Source organism: Rhinoraja longicauda, chromosome 1 (assembly GCF_053455715.1).
Source record: "Rhinoraja longicauda isolate Sanriku21f chromosome 1, sRhiLon1.1, whole genome shotgun sequence".
In the NCBI taxonomy this organism is placed as follows: domain Eukaryota; kingdom Metazoa; phylum Chordata; class Chondrichthyes; order Rajiformes; family Arhynchobatidae; genus Rhinoraja; species Rhinoraja longicauda.
Genome location: NC_135953.1, coordinates 140,885,981 through 140,892,566, shown reverse-complemented (window position 1 = coordinate 140,892,566; position 6,586 = coordinate 140,885,981).

Here is a 6,586-nt window from a genome sequence, read left to right as displayed (position 1 = left end):
GAAAGGAGATGGGGAGGAATTTCTTCAGTCAGAGGGTGGCGAATCTGTGGAATTCATTGGGGGGAGGGGGTGGGGAGGGGGAAGAGGGAGGGTAAGGAGGGGTTGAGGGAGATGGAGTGGGGTGGAGGGGAATGGGGAGGGGGTGGGGAGGGGGAGGTGAGGGGGAGGGAGGTGAGGGCGAGGGAGGTGGGGGAGGGGGAGGGAGGAGAGTGGGGGGAGGGGAGGGAGGGGGGGGAGGGGAGGGGGGGGGGAGGAGAAGGTGCTGCACCAATGCAGGAGAGGTTTGGGCCCAACGGGTCCACTTGGTCTAGTATGACAATAATACACTCTTGTCTCACAGGGTGTCACCATGTCTTATGGTTGCCCCTGTCTGCTGACCTGGTCAGGGTTCGGGAATAATCACAGTGTGTTTTGTACCGGGGTGGGGTGGGGTGGGGTGGGGGTGTGGGTGGAGGGAGTGAAGAGTTTTGTGACACATCATGGTAACAGGCGGCTACGTCTCTCCTTGCCACACCTCACTCAGTGGTCAGCCAGGCAAGGAGTTCACCAGTGTTTTGTTCAGCACAACAGCTACTCACAGGCAATTAGGGACGGGCACTGATTGCAGGCTTGGAAGCCAACATGGAGATATGACAAACAAACAAACAACATTGGCTGTTCCTCACATTTCACAAACAACGCTGAGGGCGAGGAGATCGCATTAAGCCCATTTTTGAGGAGAGGATTAAACAGAAAATGCAGTAACTTTTTTAGGTTTAGTTTAATTTAGTTTAGAGATACAGCACGGAAACAGGCCCTTCGGCCCACCGGGTCAGCGCCAACCAGCGATCCCCGCACATTAACCATATAACCATATAACAACTACAGCACGGAAACAGGCCTGTCCGGCCCTACCAGTCCACGCCGACCATTCTCCCTGACCTAGTCTCATCTACCTGCTCTCAGACCATAACCCTCTAATCCCCTCTTATCCATATACCTATCCAATTTACTCTTAAATAATAAAATCGAGCCTGCCTCCACCACTTCCACCGGAAGCCCATTCCATACAGCCACCACCCTCTGAGTAAAGAAGTTCCCCCTCATGTTACCCCTAAACTTTTGTCCCTCAATTCTGAAGCTATGTCCCCTTGTTGGAATCTTCCCCACTCTCAAAGGGAAAAGCCTACCCACGTCAACTCTGTCCGTCCCTCTTAAATTTAAAAAACCTCTATCAAGTCCCCCCTCAACCTTCTACGCTCCAAAGAATAAAGACCCAACCTGTTCAACCTCTCTCTGTAGCTTAAGTGCTGAAACCCAGGCAACATTCTAGTAAATCTGATGCTCTGATTTATAAAGGCAAGCATACCAAACGCCTTCTTCACCACCCTATCCACATGAGATTCCACCTTCAGGGAACAATGCACAGTTATTCCCAGATCCCTCTGTTCCACTGCATTCCTCAATTCCCTACCATTTACCCTATACGTCCTATTTTGATTTGTCCTACCAAAATGCAGCACCTCACACTTATCAGCATTAAACTCCATCTGCCATCTTTCAGCCCACCCTTCCAAAAGGCCCAAGTCTCTCTGTAGACTTTGAAACTCTACTTCATTATTAACTACACCACCTATCTTAGTATCATCTGCATATTTACTAATCCAATTTGCCACACCATCATCCAGATCATTAATGTAAATGACAAACAGCAGTGGACCCAACACAGATCCTTGGGGTACTCCACTAGACACTGGCCTCCAACCTGACATACAATTGTCAACCATTACCCTCTGGTATCTCCCATTCAGCCATTGTTGAATCCATCTTGCAACCTCACTATTAATACCCAACGATTTAACCTTCTTAATCAACCTTCCATGTGGAACCTTGTCAAATGCCTTACTGAAGTCCATATAGACAACATCCACAGCCTTGCCCTTATCAATTTCCCTGGTAACCTCTTCAAACAATTCAAGAAGATTAGTCAAACATGACCTTCCAGGCACAAATCCATGTTGACTGTTTCTAATCAGGCCTTGTTTATCCAAATAATAAACATTATCACTATCCTACACCCACTAGGGACAATTTTTACATTTACCAAGCCAATTAACCTACAAACCTGTACGTCTTTGGAGTGTGGGAGGAAACCGAAGATCTCGGAGAAAACCCACGCAGGTCACGGGGAGAACGTACAAACTCCGTACAGACAGCGCCCGTAGTCGGGATGGAACCCGGGTCTCCGGCGCTGCAAGCGCTGTAAGGCAGCAACTCTACCGCTGCGACACCGTGACCGCCCTGAAAGAACTTCTGAAAGAAAATAGAATAATTTTATCGTGCGCAGCGGTAGAGTTGCTGCCTCACAGCGCCAGAGACCCGGGTTCCATCCTGATTGTACAGTGCTGTCTGTGCGGAGTTTGTACGTTCTCCCCGTGACCTGCGTGGGGTTTCTCCGGGTGCTCCGGTCTCCTCCCACACTCCAAAGACGTGAGGGTTTGTAGGTTTTCCCTCATGTCTTTCTCCACAGTGAAATAAAACAAAACACTTGAGAAATATCCGTTCAATACTTGGCCCATGTCCTATGCCTCCACACTCAGGGACAATCTCATTGATAAGTGGCCCTATCCTCTCCCTAGTTACTCTTACTAGTTACCTAGTTACCTTACTTAAGTAAAGTTATCACTTTTACTTTAGAGACACAGTGTGAAGACTGGCCCTTTGTCCCACCTTGTCCGTGCTGACAAGCAATTGCAGCACACTCACACAACCCCACACACGAGGGGCAGTTTACAGCAGACAATTAACCTACAAACCTGCACGTCTTTGGAATGTGGGAGCACGCGGAGAAAACCCACGCAGGTCACGGGGAGAACGTACAAACTCCGTACAGACAGCACCCGTAGTCGGGATGGAACCCGGGTCTCCGGCGCTGTGAGGCAGCAACTCTACCGCTGCGCCACCGTGCCAACCTTGGAGAATCACTCTGCAGTCGCCTGCCAAAGATATCTCTTGCCCTGGATTTATCCTCCTGACTTCCCTCTGAAACGTACCCCTGTATAGATTATATAGATTCCTCATGGGATCCCTTGGATTGCAGCTTCTGACATATGCATCCTACGTTTTGTTGACCAGAACCTCAATCTCTCTTGTCATCCAGGGTTCCCGGCTCCTGCCGGCCCTGAACTCTCCCCAGCTCACCTATAAAAGCCTCCGACTTACCAGACACACCTTTACCTGCAAACACCCTCCCCAAGCACGGTGGCGCAGCGGTAGAGTTGCCGCCTTACAGCGAAGGCAGCGCCGGAGACCCGGGTTCCATCCCGACTACGGGTGCTGTCTGTACGGAGTTTGTACGTTCTCCCCAATACCTGCGTGGGTTTTCTCCGAGATCTTTGGTTTCCTCCCACACTCCAAAGACGTACAGGTTTTGTAGGTTAATTGGCTTGGTATAAATGTAAAAATTGTCCCCAAAATCTTCCTTTAAGATGCAGGAAAAATGTTCCTGATGTTGGGGGAGTCCAGAACCAGGGGTCGCAGTTTAAGAATAAGTGGTAGGCCATTTAGGACTGAGATGAGGAAAAACTTTTCCACCCAGAGAGTTGTGAATTTGTGGAATTCTCTGCCTCAGAAGGCAGTGGAGGGCAATTCACTGGATGAATTCAAGAGAGGGTTAGATAGAGCTCTTAGGGCTAACAGAATCAAGGGATGTGGGGGGGAAAAGCAGGAATGGGGTACTGATTGTGGATGATCAGCCTTGATCACATTGAATGGCGGTGCTGGCTCGAAGGGCCAAATGGCCTCCTCCTGCACCTATTTTCGATGTTTCTAGAAGGTACAAACTCCGTGCAGACAGCACCCGTAGTCAGGATGGAACCCGGGTCTCTGGCGCTGTGAGGCAGCAACTCTACCGCTGTGCCACCGTGCCACCCCAAAATCTTCCTTTAAGAACTTAACAAATTCCACCCCATCCTAGCCCTGCGAACAGTGGGTGCCCAGAGGTGAGATCAGAGGAAACACACGTCTGTGGATTAGTTTGTTGATGACCAGCGACCTGTGCACTGGAGGTTCATCTCCATTGGAAAGGGGGAATTACCAGATTGTACGGGCAGGTGGTACAAGGGTTAATGTTATTGGTTTAGACAGAGGGGGGGACGGTTTCATAGGAACCCGAGGGGAAACGTTTTTACAGAAAGTGTGGTTGGTACTGTATTAGTTTAGTTGAGCTGAGTTTATTGTCATGTGTACCAAGTACATTGGAGAGCTTTTTGTAGCATGCTGTCCACTCAGCATCAAGACTAGACATGATTACAATCGAGCCGTCCACAGTGTGCAGATACAGGATGAAGGGAATAACGTTTAGTGCAAGATAGAGTCCAGTAAAGTCCGATTAAAGATAGTCCGAGGGTCTCCAATGAGGTAGATGGGAGGTCAGGACCGCTCTCTAGTTGGTGATAGGACGGTTCAGATGCCTGATAACAGCTGGGAAGAAACTGTCCCTGAATCTGGAGGTGTGCGTTTCCACACTTCTGTACCTCTTGCCTGATGGGAGAGGGGAGAAGAGGGAGTGACCGGGGTGAGACTGGTCCTTGATTGTGCTGCTGGCCTTGCCGAGGCAGCGTGAAGTGTCGATGGAGTCAATGGGAGGGAGGCTGGTTTGTGTGATGATCTGGGCTGCCAGAGGAGGTAGTTGAGGCAGGCGGTTTCATGAAGTTTAAAAAACATTCAGACAGGTACATGGATAGGACAGGTTTGGAGGGATATGGACAAAACGCGGGCAGGTGGGACTAGTGTAGCTGGGACATTGTTGGCCGGTGTGGGCGAGTTGGGCTGAAGGGCCTGTTTCCACACTGTATCACTCTGTGACTCTATGACTGTGACATATAGGCATGTTAAGGCCAGGTGAGAGGCAGTCCAAGTTGCGACATGGTGTTGTTGGGATGAAGTGAGTGCTGATGAGTGTAATGAGTACTTTACACAGTGGACAAGTTGTGACTGGGGAGAACGCTGCCACTCCCATTGGCTCAGAGTGCAGATTGTACGCCCGCCACAACCCCAACCCTGAAGAATGATTGGCTGCACCCAACCCTTCCCTGAGCGGCGATTGGGCGGGCAGGGACGGGCTGGGGTATAAAGTGAGGAGCCGGGAGTGGTGGCCCCACAGTGTCCGCGCCTCACCCGGCTCCGACACACAGGTAATGGCAGCTGGGCAAATGTGTTGGGAACTTGGGGACTTGGGGACTTGGGGACTGGGGGACTGGGGGACTGGGGGACGGGGGGACGGGGGGACGGGGGGACTTGGAGATTGGGGACTTGGGGAGTGGGGGACTTGTGGACGGGGGTTGGGGAGTGTGGACTGGGGCTGCGACTGGGACACTTGGGGACTTGGGGACTTGGGGAGTGGGGGAGTGGGGGACTGGGTCTGGGACTGGGACTGGCACTGGGGACTATTGAGGGCGTGCAGCGTAGGTTCACCAGGTTAACCTCGGGATGGCGGGACTGTCATATGTTGAAAGACTGGAGGGACTGGGCTTGTATACACTGGAATTTAGAAGGATGAGAGGGGATCTTATTGAAACAAAAAAGATTACTAAGGGATTAGACACGCTAGAGGCAGGAAACATGTTCCCAACAAGGGGCCACAGTTTAAGAATAAAGGGTAGGCCATTTAGAACGGAGATGAGGAAAAACTTTTTCAGTCAGAGAGTTGTGAATCTGTGGAATTCTCTGCCTCAGAAGGCAGTGGAGGCCAATTCTCTGAATGCATTCAAGAGAGAGTTAGATAGAGCTCTTAATGATAGCGGAGTCAGGGGGTATGGGGAGAAGGCAGGAACGGGGTGCTGGCTCGAAGGGCCGAATGGCCTCCTCCTGCACCTATTGTCCATTGTGTATTGACTGGGGACTGGTATGTGTGAGGGAGCGCGGGGGGGGGGGGGGGGGGGGTGAGGGAGCGCAGGGAGGGTGAAGGATGTGGGGGAGTGCGGTGTGTGTGTGTGTGGGGTGTGTGTGTGGGGTGTGTGTGGGATGTGTGTGGGGTGTGTGGGGTGCGTGTGTGGGGTGCGTGTGTGTGTGTGTGTGGGGTGTGTGTGTGTGTGTGTGTGTGGGGTGTGTGTGTGGGGTGTGTGTGTGGGGTGTGTGTGTGGGGTGTGTGTGGGGTGTGTGTGTGTGGGGTGTGTGTGTGTGTGGGGTGTGTGTGTGTGTGGGGTGTGTGTGTGTGTGTGTGGGGTGTGTGTGTGTGTGTGTGGGGTGTGTGTGTGTGTGTGGGGTGTGTGTGTGTGTGTGTGTGGGGGGTGTGTGTGTGTGTGTGGGGTGTGTGTGTGTGTGTGTGTGTGTGTGGGGTGTGTGTGTGTGGGGTGTGTGTGTGTGGGGTGTGTGTGTGGGGTGTGTGTGTGGGGTGTGGGTGGGGTGTGTGTGTGTGTGTGTGTGTGTGTGTGTGGGGGGTGTGTGTGTGTGTGTGGGGGCGTGGGGTGTGTGTGTGTGTGTGTGTGGGGTGTGTGTGTGTGTGTGTGTGTGGGGTGTGTGTGTGTGTGTGTGGGGTGTGTGTGTGTGGGGTGTGTGTGTGTGTGTGTGGGGTGTGTGTGTGTGTGTGTGGGGTGTGTGTGTGTGT